The sequence below is a fragment of the Hypanus sabinus genome, chromosome 17, assembly GCF_030144855.1.
Source record: "Hypanus sabinus isolate sHypSab1 chromosome 17, sHypSab1.hap1, whole genome shotgun sequence".
Taxonomy (NCBI): domain Eukaryota; kingdom Metazoa; phylum Chordata; class Chondrichthyes; order Myliobatiformes; family Dasyatidae; genus Hypanus; species Hypanus sabinus.
The window spans coordinates 53,809,723-53,824,796 of NC_082722.1; the positions used below are offsets into that span (position 1 = coordinate 53,809,723).

Here is a 15,074-nt window from a genome sequence, read left to right on the forward strand (position 1 = left end):
GTCTTTATTGAAACAACAATTTTTCTCTAATAAACATGATAAGTTCTGCAGACTCTGGAACTCCAAAGCAACACACACAAAATACTAGAGGAACTCAGCAGGTGAGGCAGCATCCATAGAAATGAACAGTCAATGTTTCGGACCAAGAGCTTTCTTCAGGAGTGGAAAGGAAGAGAGAAGACATCGGAATAAAAAGATGGGGGGAGTGGAAGGAGGATAGCTAGAAGGTGGAAACCTTCTAGAAGGTGAAACCAGGTGGATGGGAAAGGTAAAGGGTTGGAGAGGATGAAATGAATAGGAGCAATTATTGTGTGAATTGTTTAAAATATCTTAATTTGATTAACTATGGTCCATGTGGAAGTACTAAATATTGACAGTTTACTGCTGAAAAGCTGGAAGAATAGACTGAATCACTGAAAAATACAATTTCCATTTTTATAGTCCTAATGTCAAATTCTTAAAATGCAGTAGCATTTTAATTATATTCAGTGATTATATAGAAACCCAGAGACTTAGGAATTTATTTTTTTTATTTATATTGATAGCAGCAATTTACAGAAATATAATTGCTAGAGTATACAAATATCCCAACAAAAGCAAAATATTTATTTATTTAAATTCAACAGTTAAACATCTATGCAAGAAGTATCTCCCAAACCACCCACATCAGTGCTGTTAGTAAATGACTACTTAAGCATAACATCAGTAACACATTTCGATACTGATTTCACATCATAGCAGGAAAATTAAAAAGTAGGTTCAGTGGTTCAATGTGCAACATAACCAATGGTTTCAATTCTAAAGTGAGTAAATTAAATAGATGGAATCAAATCCAGTTTATAATTTACTGGAAATTTTCCTCTCAATGAGGAGGAGAATGTTGGATTTCGTTGACAATGGCTGAACAATCCATATAACTTCGCTCTTAGTGCACGGACAAAAACTAGCAGAAGGACACCACTGTCTCTGCAGCTATCAGGAATGGTGAAACGTGATCTCTGATGGAATCTACATTGATACGGCTTGACTACCATTGGCTGAGAAATTTTGTAAATAAAATAAAACATGTCTGTCAATACAATGCCAGGAAAAAAAACATTGTTCAATATCTCTGGCAGTCACTTACCAAAGCTGGATCTGCTTGTTTGTGCATTTCATATCTTATTGTTGGGAATTCCAATTTAGCAAGTTCTATATTCAATGGTTTAACTCAAATTTGAGAACATTATGTTAGGTGTGAAGGATGGATGAAATAATATCAGATATAAATTCCAGCCAAGGGTTGAATGCCATCCATTGCTTCTCAAGTATTGGCTAACGTGAATTTCAAAAATGGTGGATATTTCTGTTTTCAGGACTGTGAAAACACTTAAGAGTCTGTATTTACAATGTTACTCGCTGAGATGATTACTAAAGTACAAATGTTCTTTGAGTTACATCTTTACAATTATAAGTTAATGGCTTATGTTAGTAATTTTAAAATGTTTAACTTAATAAGCAGAAAGAGACTGTATAATTCACAATCCAATCATTGATTTGTTATTAAGTGATTTTGATCTAAGCCTTTTGAAATAAATCTATACTGTTTAAAAATACAAATTTTCTCCTTAAAATATTTCTTATCTGTTGATAACTTTTGTGGCAAAAAAACTTATTTCCAAACAATTAAGTATTTCAGAGCAACTACTTAATCCACTTTGTTTTTATAAGTTAAACTAGTTCCCCATTGAGTATTGCTACTTTTACATACCAGACCTGTTTGTAAGAGCACTCCATACAATATATTTATTGGTTACAGGTTTTCAGCTATTTATTTATTGATTGAGTTACAGCACAGAATAGGCCCAACAATCCCCTGATTTAATTCTAGCTTAATCACAAGACAATTTACAATGATTAATAACCTAACAACTGGTGCATCTTTGGATTGTGGAAGGAAACCTGAGCTCCTTACAGGCAGCAGCGGAAATTGAACCTGGGTTGACTGTACTGTCAAGCGTTGTGCTAACCACTATGCTACTGTGCGGCCGGCACAGAAAACCAAAAAGAGCAGAGAAAGTAATCCATTTTTTAAATACAATTTCCCCACTATTTGGAGAAATGTATCAAAGATTTGAACATTTTACATTGAGAGAAAAAAAAGATATATTTTCAGAAATTTTATAAATTTCTCTTATTCTTATTACACAATTAACCACTGAACCATTCCTTTAACATTAAAATCAAACATCATTGAGGCATTTTGTATATGCGATAATTATAAAAGTGAATATATACTGTCTGCCTTCATTTTAAGTGTGTTTGGAGAGATGGCAAATATTTGACAGACAAGTTTTGCCTCGACAATGATAGAGTTGTTGAAACACCAAGAAAATTGGAGAATATTTCTCAGAAGGCCAAAATTGCCAGGGGAAAAATGTCACTGAAAGATGAATGGTATGTAATGCTGAAGAAGAATGGGTCATGTACAGTAATATTTTGTTGTGCTGTATATGATCCAACTCTGTAATTGTAATATAGCATCTTTTTTATGTTTGTTCATTAAACATGAAATCACTGTTTTGAGTACTGAGTATTACTGCTATTCTGGTTTAAAACACTGCAGACTTACAAATCTACCAGTGTAGTGCACTGTTGGTGAACTACCACCTGAAATCTTCTGCTAGAATGCTCCTGGTATATTGAATGAAGCAATGTTATATTAAAATCTGTGACTTCACAAAAATATAAAAACCATTTACTCTAGTAAAATAGGAAAATCAAGAAATTGCAGATGCTGTAAATTTGAAATAAAGGCCGGGCTTCAGCTTATCAGATATGCTCTCTCAGTCTTATCAATGGCTCTCTCACCCTCTGTAAATAACAAGTAACTTCTTTTTTCATTTTTTCTAATGAAGAGTTTTTGACCTGGAAAATTAATTGTTTCTTTGTCTGCTGATAATGAGCGTTTCCAGCACTTCCTGTTTTTATTACTGCCAGAATTTGTATTTATTGTAAAATATTTGTCCAAAGGACCTACAGTAATTTAAGACAATGTTAAAAATTCTAGGACTTTTTTTGTTACTTTCTGCTAGATGTTGTGGGAGATATCATGGAATTGATGTTCCAATTTAAACTATATTTGTATTGCATTTGGATATGCAGAATATAAGGACAATTAAAAAGAGTTAATTAGAAGGATGTAAAGATTAATTCTTCAATTTGTACATCCTGTTGGAAGCTGATGAATGTCAACAGCCTCCAACAAGATTAACAAAATGTGCTTGCATTCTGATCTGCAATCATGGTTCCTCTGTTGAAAATGTGGAATTTGATGACTACCTTACAATTAATAGAAAACCTCACCGGTGGCTTTCTTTCCAAATGAAAAAAAAAGCATATGAAAATGGAAATAGGTTTCACTAAACATTAATATGCTATGCCAATTTAAAATGGGGGAAATCAGAACAAAAGATTAGTGGACTTTAGTTCTCATTTTCTTGAAAGAATAAAATTGGATGACTCATGTGAAATTTTGATTCAGATATTATTTACTTCCAAAACAATAGTTATTGATCATAAAGTTAAAGTCTCAGTAAAACTTTAAATTCAAATTAGAAATATAACAAGCAAGGAAGCTATTTTAATGCTCCTCATTTGTCACATGACATGCCCATCAGTCCTGGTACTAAATACTGTTCATTTAGTACAAATGAACTATCAATTTGTATTGATAATTAATTTATCAATTTAATTAATAAATTTATTGATTAATAAATTTAATCAATTTCAGTTTGAATACAAGATTAAATACTTACAAATGTCCTACTAGTTATTGTATAGAAATATGAGTGACCCTCATTCTCTCAAAATTATTTATATAAAACCTGCAGAATATTTGCACATTTTGTTTAGGTCATCTCAACAGAGTAGTACCAATAGGATAAATGAAAATGAGGAAAAACGTAAAAACAGTAGTTATAATTTTACAGGTTGATTGATAAATGTTGTTATTTGCATCCCATCTTTTCTATCCACTAGATTTTAATTAAAAGTTCATAAAAACAGAAGCGTTTAGTTGAATTATAATCTGTTCCATTAGTCTGATAATTGTGCCTTTTATTAGCAAAAATGAGAGCCTGGAAATGCAAACTCAAATCTTATATCAGAATTTTTAAGTGATCAAACAATATACAAGTGACAGAACTAAATTCTGAAATAAAGCTGGCTCAACTAAATTATGTTTTTGAAAAATCCAAGGAAAAACAAAAAGTCAAGAGATGCATGGTATTAATAACCATGCAGGCAAGAGCCAGCTACTGCAGATTTCAGTGGCATCCAAGGCTTAAGACCTGTGGAACCAGAAAAGGGGAGTTGAGAGAAGAGAGAGGGCTGGTGGTCACGGCCATATGGGGATTGTCATTGAGGGGGGCTGAGGGTGGGCACACTTAAACTTCACATTGGAAGAGATTTTCAGAAACATGGTGCCACAAAAAAGTCCTCTGGAACAATGATAACATAATTAGCTCACAAAATTGGGTTAAATCTTAAATAAAGAAACAAACCAGTTTGATATGCAACGTCAGCAACACTACAGTGTGTAAAACAAAGACATGCAATTGTTTCTAGGAACGTGAAATAATAAGTATTAACTGGATTGGTTATTGCAAATCAAAGAGACAGATTACAAGGAATCAATGAGAGGTCTAATTGTATTGTGTGCTGAAATACACAACAAATTCAGGATTTTGTTCAGCAATATAAATTCACGTTCTTTTATTTAGACTGCTACTATGTGCACTAGCAGTAATGGAAACAAAGTAGTACAAGACCAATAACAGAATCAAAGTAAATAGTGAACTCAAAATATGTCATTTAGATTTTTTTTAAATGCATGTTTAGGTTTCAGCTCTGCTTCATGATAAAATGAACACTGGTGTGCTGAAATCTGAAAAATATTCCTATATTTCTATTCACCATTTTCTGGTTATATTAATTCTCATGCAAAGGTATTTAAAAAGATATTTAGCCCTACTAGTTTACACTATGTCCCATAAATATTTGATTACCATTTAAAACATTTAAAATCATTCAAAAACAGTAGTAGCAAAAGTGCCAATCCAAACTCATTTTGACAAAGTCTCTCAGCCACCACAGAAATATGTGGTAAAGTTTATAATTTGATTGTACTCACTTAGTACAAATAACAAAATATTATGCCATTTCATATATATCTGTGTGAATGTATATATGCATGTATATATTTTATATACATACACACATACATATAAAAAATGCTGCTTTCCAAAAATGAAACATACATTAGATATAAACCATCCAAATTTGAATAGAAACTCTGTATTTAAAATTACTGACCTAAAAGCTGGTCAGGCAGCTGAAGCTCCCTTCATAACAAGAAAAGACCGTACCACCAAAAACATCTTCAGTGCCTCTTAAGGAAGAGAAGTAGCTGCTTAAAGTTTTTGCATGGCTCAAAATGTGCACAGTAAGAAAATAGTTTAAATATTTACAGTAAACAGAAAAGAAATATACAATTGAATGACTTTTCATAAACATAAATACTTAAAAGTAGTACTGTGGACAGTTGACAGAGGGAAAAAAATCACTGACATATTAAAGGGAATCAATGGTCACAATATTAGCTGAATAAAGTGCTGGAAATTCCATTATTAGAGCATGTTTACTTTGATTTCAACCAAAAGCTCATCTTTCCAAAGGAAAGTTAGCTGTTTCACTTACATTATCCAGCTCATCCCAGTGGAAGTGTTAACAGAGTGCAGCAAAAATGAAAAGCCAGGTCATATTTTGGTTAATATATAGACCTATGAAAGTATTGTTAAATATCCATTTCAGTTTCATATTGATATGTTTGTCTTTTTTGTTTTGCATACAATGTGCATCATATCCACTTTCTCTAAAGAAGTTTAATCATTAGATCTAGGAGGATACCAATCATTTCTTAGTGTTAGGAATCTGCGAAATAGTAGTTCAACTCTAAAGAAAAATCTTTTATAATGGTGATGGGTTATATTTAATGGACAGGTGTCTTCAATGGGATTTTCCCCCTCACTTCTTCCAAGATATCTAATAATGATACCTTTTATCAAGGGAACCTGCACCTTAATACTGACTGGTGACATGATGTTAAACCAATATTTATCTGTATCAAAAAGTGTAATATTTACATTAGGTCTGCACAATACTTATAAAGCTATTAAATGTTTACTTATAACTAGAAAAAGTATAAAGCTATTCAATACATCCAAACTTTGGTTTACATCAACATTAAAACATTTAATACTGTATCTAAATCAAATTTTCATTTGCATTTCTAACAGAAAATGCAAAAATGTCACTATACCACAACATCAAAGTTCAAATATTGGATTTAGGAAAGAAAAATATTCCCATTCACCTGTCCATCGTGTTTCAAAGTCAATCAGCTTTCTAGATAACAATAGGGAAGCATACTGTAGGTACATTACAATTTAAGTTTCCTCACTGCAGGTGCTGCTTAGATTCAGATTATGAATCATTCATATATACAGATTCACAGTTATTTTCCTGTACAAATTGACGTTCTCACTACTACTAAAAATCAGGAACCACATACTGCTCATCACACGCAAAAGAAAATTTTGCAAGTTTGATTAAAATACTCATTTATGTAACTAGATAAAATTACAACTCTATCAGTAGTACAACTTCACAGGAATATCAAAATACTGGGAATGCCAAAGGGTCTTATGGTTTTGTTTCTAAGATATTGATTAGATTATTATATTCGGGTCATGTATGAAACAAGCACACAGTCCTCTGATTAGAATAGGCATTTGGTCACAATTTTTCTAAAAATTGTGGAGAATGATGCTTTAAGAAGTTGAAAAAGGCAGCACCAATCACATCTGATTAAGAGTTCCTAAATAAAGAGTCTGTGTCTTTAAGCATCTTGACATGCTTGAGTGTTTCTTGAAGAGATCATTCCATAAATCACTGCATTCATTAATGTAGGTCACACTGCTCAATATTTGGAGAATATACAGGTCTCACTGTTAGACCTTCTGATAGTTCAATTTATGTATGTGATGGGTTTATCTCGGGCTGTCACTGGTATGAACACAAAGTATTCATCCTATTCCTCAATATCAATCATGGACACTCAATGTAAGTCAGAAGTTCCGTATCATACCACCTGTAATTGCTGGGCAGGACCGACATATATTCAACTTAATGATCCCAGATTAGGAAAGATGGCAATCCTCACAAGTGGTACATACAGATATTACCATCAATGTATGTACTTTCTGAACAGAAGATCAAAGTAGTAGATCTTTATGATCCTGTCTACGTGAGGAGCGATGATTCGTAGTATTTTAACATTTATCTTATGTGAACATAGTTCAATCAGCATCTATAGAGTTCTGAAGTCAAAAGTTTAAAACTGTGCCTCCTGCTTCTTCAACAACAGAATTTGTGGACAGATGGTCTTAAAATTCAAATTAACTAGCAAACAGAAAGGGAATTTACTGGTAGTTTTCTAATCAAGATAGAGACGTATCCAACCGAGCAAATTGATTACTTAATTGCTGCCTGATAGACCGTCCTCTGTTAATGGGTAGAAAGGTCACTTCTTTGATTGCATTTACAAGACTGTCAGGAAGACAACATTTACCTCTGTGTGAAACAAAGTTGCAGGCAATGAATACAAAACCAGAGATTTCAGGTTTAAAATTAACAGCAAAGGAAAACTAGAGATTAGACTTCTTTCCCTTTACAATCTAGCATGTACACCATGTACACGCAATAAGCAGAGCTGACTATGTGAGAACAGGGTTGAAAATAACAAGGAAGAGTCATAATTAATTTCAGTTGGATCAAAAATAATGATCCAGAAATCAGTATCAATGACACTTTTATAACACCAGAACAGGATATGTCACCTATTATATCAATTAAGAGACTTCCTGCTAACAGTAAGGCAACGTTTCTACAATGGACGCATCAGGACCGGTACATTTTGGCCTAATTAAGCAGCTGCCCCACTTAGCTGAAGTTTCATGGAAACAGTTAACAATGTATAATAAATTCAAACTACCATTTAACTGAAAACAAATTATGAATTTAAATAAAATACAAGTTAGAACACCACCAATACTACAAAATGGTGTATTAATTCCCAATATTTATTAATGGAGGAATTCATCCAGAGTAGTCTGCTGTGTTCTTTCAACTGACTGCAAATGAACAAAATCAGTGCAGACACTGAGTGCAGATAATGGCCTGTCTTCATACTATGTTTTTGACTATTGGATCCTCCAAATCTTCATTTTTATGGTAGCATTCAAGATTGTTGATATCTTCAAATTCTTCATAGTTCCTTGTTGAAGTAGCGTAAATGTTCCATTTTCACTCCCAGCTGTTTCTGGCAACTCTAAGCCTTGAAACTACAGTCAGCAAAACTGTTCTGAACTGTCTTATAGCTTATTTCTTGCCAAGTATCAGTGACAAAAATCACTGCTTTTTGAACACAAGTGCAGGTAACCGATGCAATTTAAAAGCTGTTAGTTCTAAGCATGGTGCACTGTCTAATGGCCTTATAAGTGCACAAATGCTAATTAAAAACTGTTCAGCAAGCCTCCTGTCCCAATTAAGCAACACAGTGTCCCAAATAAATGAAGGGAATCCCAGCTATTTTCTCAATTAAGATAATGTTCCTTACGAGTTGTCCCAAACAAGCGGCTTCCCCAATTAACTGAAATCCATTGTATTCTATTATTTGCCAGTTATTTTTCATGGAGTCAGTGAGCTCCATTCATTTAATTTGTAATTGAAGTTTCTTACTAGGTTTATGAGTAATGCTTTACTCTTATTATGGGGAAAAACACAAAATGCCAATGTCAAGACAGGATCCAATACAAAGCTCACCATATATTTAGCTAAATAAATAGAAATGATTTCTGTAGCTATTTGAGGAAGAATAGGGAGATTATAAACCTTTTCCAAATCCTTTTTGTTATGTCCACTGTTTGCTGTCATTATAACTGAAACATTTTCCAGGATAGATACATATTTAAAATTCATCTGTCTGGTTGCAGACTGTCTTCATTATGCTACACTATAGATTCTACTTATGCAAGTAGACTTTTGTGGCTCCTGATCAACACTGAATCTTGGTCATGTGTCGTGATGACACATTGCATAATGATTGAGATAATGATGATAAAAAGACGATGGGATAGAAACTAATCCATTAACTTCTAAACACACATACATTGAAATGATGGCACATTGTACGATTCTGAAATTTAATGAATTTGAATTTCAGAAGCTGTACAGCACACAACTGCCACTATATATGCCCGTTTAGCACAAATAGCTGATAAGTGCTCTGTTTAAACAAGCTTTCCTAATATATTGTTAGTAATCTTTATTTTTTGCTGAGTGTTAATCAGCTTAAAAGCCTTTGTAATAAAGTCAAAATGTTTAAATTTAAGAGGGAGCTGGCTAATTGTAGACATGCACTCTGTCAGATGCACCTTCCACAGTGGAATGCAAACAAGAAAACATCATTAAAAATCTGGATTAATGCACTCAAAGTGCAATGAATAAAGAATTTAAGCTTCATGGTTTAAAATATAGGTCAAGGACAAGTTTAAAAGCTGAAATGGATACAAGGAATATCAATAACTTTCCCTTCATGGTACAGTCACATAATTCTATCTTCCCTTCATATGACAGCATTCTAGTTTCACACAAGTTTGACGATTCTTCACAACTTCTTGAATATGTACCATATGAATACCTAGAAATAAATAAAAAATTACTGTTTATCATGAATGATTATAATCAGTTATTAAATATACAGAACAGAAAATCAGTTGAAATGAATGATTTACATCACATAATATTTAGTGCATATACAAATTCATTATAGTTTCAACTTTTCAACAGTATTTTACATTTTTTATTTTTCTGAGCAATTTGCAAATTGCAATTTGTACATCTCAGAATCATGAATTCAAACATTATATTACTGTATAAACATTATATTATGGAGAAGATTGATTTTAGCAGTTTCAATAAAGACACAGAAGGAGCTTCTCTATATGTAACCCCGAATCCCCAAATCAAATTAAGATGGAAGTCTAAATTAAGTATAGGATGTACAGTGTGCCACCTTTACTCTCCAAGAAAAAACGTTTTATTACAACATGATACTTCATTTCAGTGATGGTATGATCACTTGTGAGTGACTATTTCAGATGGTGTAAAGAAAAATGGATTCTTGGAAAGATGAAGCAATAAATAAAATTAGAATGCATTACAATTAATCTGATTGAGATGAAGCTGTGAAAAAGTGGTAAAATTAGTTTGCTAACTTGCATCCCAATGTAACAAATAGTAAGTAGAAACTCAGTTTTGAACTATTGGATCAGGGACAATAATTAAAACATTACTTCAAATGGGTTTAAAACTCCATTTTAAAGGCTAAGCTGTAATATTTGAAAGTTATATCAAAGGGAGTGAGAGCAAGGAAAATTAATGCAAAGACAAAACTGAGGAACTTTTAACTGAATGTACGAAGCATTTATAACAAGATGGATGAATTAATGTGCAAATAGAAATTAATGTGTATAATTTTTTTAGCATTTGTCACCAAGAACCCAAGGAACTGAATATTTCTGGACTATTAGAAAAGAATGGCGAAATAGAAAAAGAGTTGTGGATGCCCTGATATTAAAAGAAAATAAGAGTATAGTAATAGAGAGATTAAGGATTCACTGAGTAAATCCAGTAATATTAATTGTGGTGGAACAAATAAAAAATACGTAGATTAACAAACATTGGTAAGAGTTTTGTATAGCTGCCCGAATATCAATAGTAAAGAAGGGTGTGGTGTAAACAAGAATATAAGAGGTGCATGTCACAAGACCAAAGTTTCAGAATTCAGTAAAGGAAGACCAAAGCACTGATGAGGAACAAAAAAGTAATAATTATATTACATATAAATTATTATAAATCATATTATATAATTATAAGTAAATACACAGAAATTATCCCATCTGTTTTCACTTTCTTGAAAAAGTGGGAAAATGCAGAATAATCAAGCACCTTAAAGATTAGCATTTATAAAAGGAACAAGCGTTGGAGAAATGAATGGGGCTGAAAGGTGACACTCCTGGAATGTGATGATGCGCATTGTAGGGTTTTAAGATCATAAGACATAGGAGCAGAGTGAGGCCACTTGGCTCATCGAGTCTGCTCTGCCATTCAATTATGACTGATCCTTTTCTCGTCTCCTCAGCCCCACTGCCCGTAACCTTTGATGCCATGTCCAATCAAGAACCCATCAATCTCTGCCTTAAATATGCCCAATAATCTGGGCTCCATAGCTGCCTATGGTAACAAGTTCCACAGATTCACCATCCTCTGGCTGAAGAAATCTCTCTGCATCTCTGTTTTAAATAGACACCCCTCTATCCTGAAGCTGTGCCTTCTTGTCCCAGACTCCCCACAGACCCGCACTCAGCCCATAGCCCTCAATTCCTTTCCTGTCCATATATCTATCCAATATTACTTTAAATGACAGTACTTCTACTGGAAGCTCATTCCACACAGCTACCACTCTCTGAGTAAAGAAATCCCCCCTTGTGTTACCCTTAAACTTTTGCCCCCCAACTCTCAACTCATGTCCTCTTGTTTGAATCTCCCCTACCCTCAATGGAAAAAGCCTATCTACGTCAACTCTATCTATCCCCCTCATAATTTTAAATACCTCTACTGAGTCCCCCCTCAACCTTCTACCCTCCAAAGAATAAAGACCCAACTTGTTCAATCTTTCCCTGTGACTTAAGTGCTGAAACCCACGTAACATTCTATTAAATCTTCTCTGTACTCTCTCTATTTTGTTGACATCTTTCTTATAATTCGATGACCAGAACTGTACACAATACAAATTCGGCCTTACCAATGCCTTGTACAATTTTAACATTATATCCCAACTCCTATACTCGATGCTCTGATTTATAAAGGCCAACATACCAAAAGCTTTCTTCACCACCCTATCCACATGAGATTCCACCTTCAGGGAACTATGCACCATTATTCCTAGATCACTCTGTTCTACTGCATTCTTCAATGCCCTACCATTTACCATGTATGTCCTATTTGGATTATTCCTACCAAAATGTAGCACCTCACACTTATCAGCATTAAACTCCATCTGCCATCGCTCAGTCCACTCTTCTAACTGGCCTAAATCTCTCTGCAGACTTTGAAAACCTACTTCATTATCCACAATGCCACCTATCTTAGTATCATCTGCATACTTACTAATCCAATTTACCACCCCATCATCCAGATCATTAATGTATATGACAAACAACATTGGACCCAGTAGAGATCCCTGAGGCACACCACTAGTCACCGGCTTCCAACCTGACAAACAGTTATCCACCACTACTCTCTGGCATCTCCCACCCAGCCACTGTTGAATCCATTTTACTACTTCAATATCAATACCTAACGATTGACCCTTCCTAACTAATCTTCTGTGCGGAACCATGACAAAGGCCTTACTGAAGTCCATATAGACAACATCCACTGCTTTACCCTTGTCAACTTTCCTCGTAACCGCTTCAAAAAATTCAATAAGATTTGTCAAACATGACCTTCCATGCACAAATCCATGTTAAGTGTTCCTAATCAGACCCTGTCTATCCAGATAATTATATATACCATCTCTAAGAATACTTTCCATCAATTTACCTACCACTGACGTCAAACTGACAGGCCTATAATTGCTAGGTTTACTCTTAGAACCCTTTTTAAACAATGGAACCACATGAGCAAAATGCCAATCCTCTGGCACCATCCCCATTTCTAATGACATTTGAAATATTTCTGTCAGAATCCCTGCTATTTCTACACTAACCTCCCTCAAGGTCCTAGGGAATATTCTGTCAGGACTCGGAGATTTATCCACTTTTATATTCCTTAAAAGCGCCAGTACTTCCTCCACTTTGTCATACTTTACATAACTTCCCTACTTGTTTCCCTTACCTTACACAATTCAATATCCTTCTCCTTAGTGAATACCGAAAAAAAGAAACTGTTCAAAATCTCCCCCATCTCTTTCCATTCCACACAAAGCTGTCCATTCTGATTCTCTAAGGGACCAATTTTATCCCTCACAATCCTTTTGCTATTAGTATAACTTTAGAAATGGATAAAAAAATACAAATAGAAAGAATAGAGAGGTAATTTTTGGGCAGGATGATGTGACCTGTGACATGGAGGAACAATGCTGGGGCTTCAGCTATTTACAATCTTTACGTACAAGTATAATGACAGACTGGATGGTGAAGAAATTGTCTGCAGGTGAGATAGCAAAGAGTCATGGTAGACTGTTGTTTATCCAGACTGCAGAAAAATAGAGTTGTGTTTCCCAGTTTCTGTTCCAAGACCAGAGCTTTTGATTTTCACAGATGACACAACACTTGCAATAAAAGATTGATGAAATGAGCAGATAGGTAACCACAATAAATATAATATGGGGAACTACAAATATTTTGGCAGAACAAATGAGATAACATAGACAAAATTGCAGAGTTCTTAAATGGGTACAAGAAATTTTTGACAATGATCAGACCAAAATCTGTAAGATCTTAGGGTACATAAGTAACCCAGACCAGATGAACTGCACCTTATGGTTCTGAAAGAGGTAGCAGTAGAGATTGTGGAGGGATTAATAATGAACTTTCAAAAATCACTGGACTCTGGCATGGGTGCCAGAGGACTGGAAAACTGCAAGTGTCACTGCACTCTTTAACAAAGGAGGAAGGCAGCAAAAAGTAATTAGCCTGACCTCAGTGCTTGGGAAGACATTGGAGGCAATTGTTAAGATTGAGGTTATGGCGTACTTAGTAACACAGGGCACCATAGGACAAAGTCACCATGGTTTCGTTAAGAGAATATCTTGCCTGACAAAACTGTTGGAGTTCTTTGATGAGATTACATGTAGAATAGATAAACAGGATGCAGTGCATGTTGTATATTTCGTCTTTCAAGTATTTGACAAAGTGCCACACATGAGGCTGCTTATTGATATGCTGTATATCAATGACTTAGATAATGGAATGATTTAGATAATGGAGGGGCAGGTAGTGTTGAGGAAACAGGTAGGCTGTAGGAGGACTTAAGACAGATTAGGAGAATGGACAAGAGTGGCAAATAAAATAAAATTGCATAGTCATGCACTTTGGTAGTAGAAATAACTGTGCAGACTATTTTCTAAATGGGGAGGAAACACAAAAATTCTGAGATGAAAAGGGACTTGGGGGTCCTTGTATAGAACACCCTAAAGGTTAACTTGCAGGCTGTGTCGGTGGTGAGGAAGGCAAATGCAATGTTAGCATTCATTTCAAGAGGTCTAGAATCCAAGAGCATGGATGTGATGCTGAGGCTTTATAAGGCCTCAGTTTTGATCACCAAATTTCAGTAAGGACATCAAGGTCATAATGCAGGTACAGAAAAGATTTACTAAAATAGTTTCAAACAAGATGGATTTTAGCTACAAGATTGAAATCTGGGGTTTTCTCCTTTTTCAGAGAAGTTAAACAGTGATTTGGAAAATGAGTACAAGATCATGAAGGGTTTAGATGGGATAAATAGAGGAAAAGGTTTTCCTAGCAACCCACACAAAATGCTGGAGGAACTCAGCAGGCCAGAGAGCATCTATGAAAAAGAGTACAGTCAATGTTTTGGGCTGAGATGCTTCGGCAGGACTGGAGAAAAAAAGCTGAGGAGTAGATTTAAAAGGTGGGGGGGGGGGGAAGGGGAGAGAGAAATACCGTATTATAAGTGAAACTTGAATGGGGAGGGATGAAGTAAAGTGCTGGAAGTTGATTGGTGAAAGTGATACAGGGCTGGAGAAGAGGGAGTCAGATAGAAGAGGACAGAAGGCCATGGGAGAAAGGGTGGGGGGGGGGGGGGGAAGAGCACCAGAGGGAGGTGATAGGTGGGCAAGGAGATAAGGAGATGGGGAATGGTGAAGGAGGGGGGTGAGGGCATTC

At 34.8% G+C, this 15,074-nt stretch overlaps 1 protein-coding gene across 2 annotated transcripts in view; it reads right to left on the bottom strand.

Annotated features, from left to right (window-relative positions):
* Positions 1-507: 507 nt before the first annotated feature.
* The window catches only part of nfat5b (nuclear factor of activated T cells 5b), a 192,870-nt gene continuing 178,303 nt past the window's right edge, over positions 508-15,074 (bottom strand). For both annotated transcript variants that reach the window (XM_059993108.1, XM_059993107.1), the window contains exon 14: positions 508-9,802. The gene's annotated coding sequence lies outside the window, so the exon portion shown is untranslated. The remainder of the gene's footprint in view (positions 9,803-15,074) is intronic.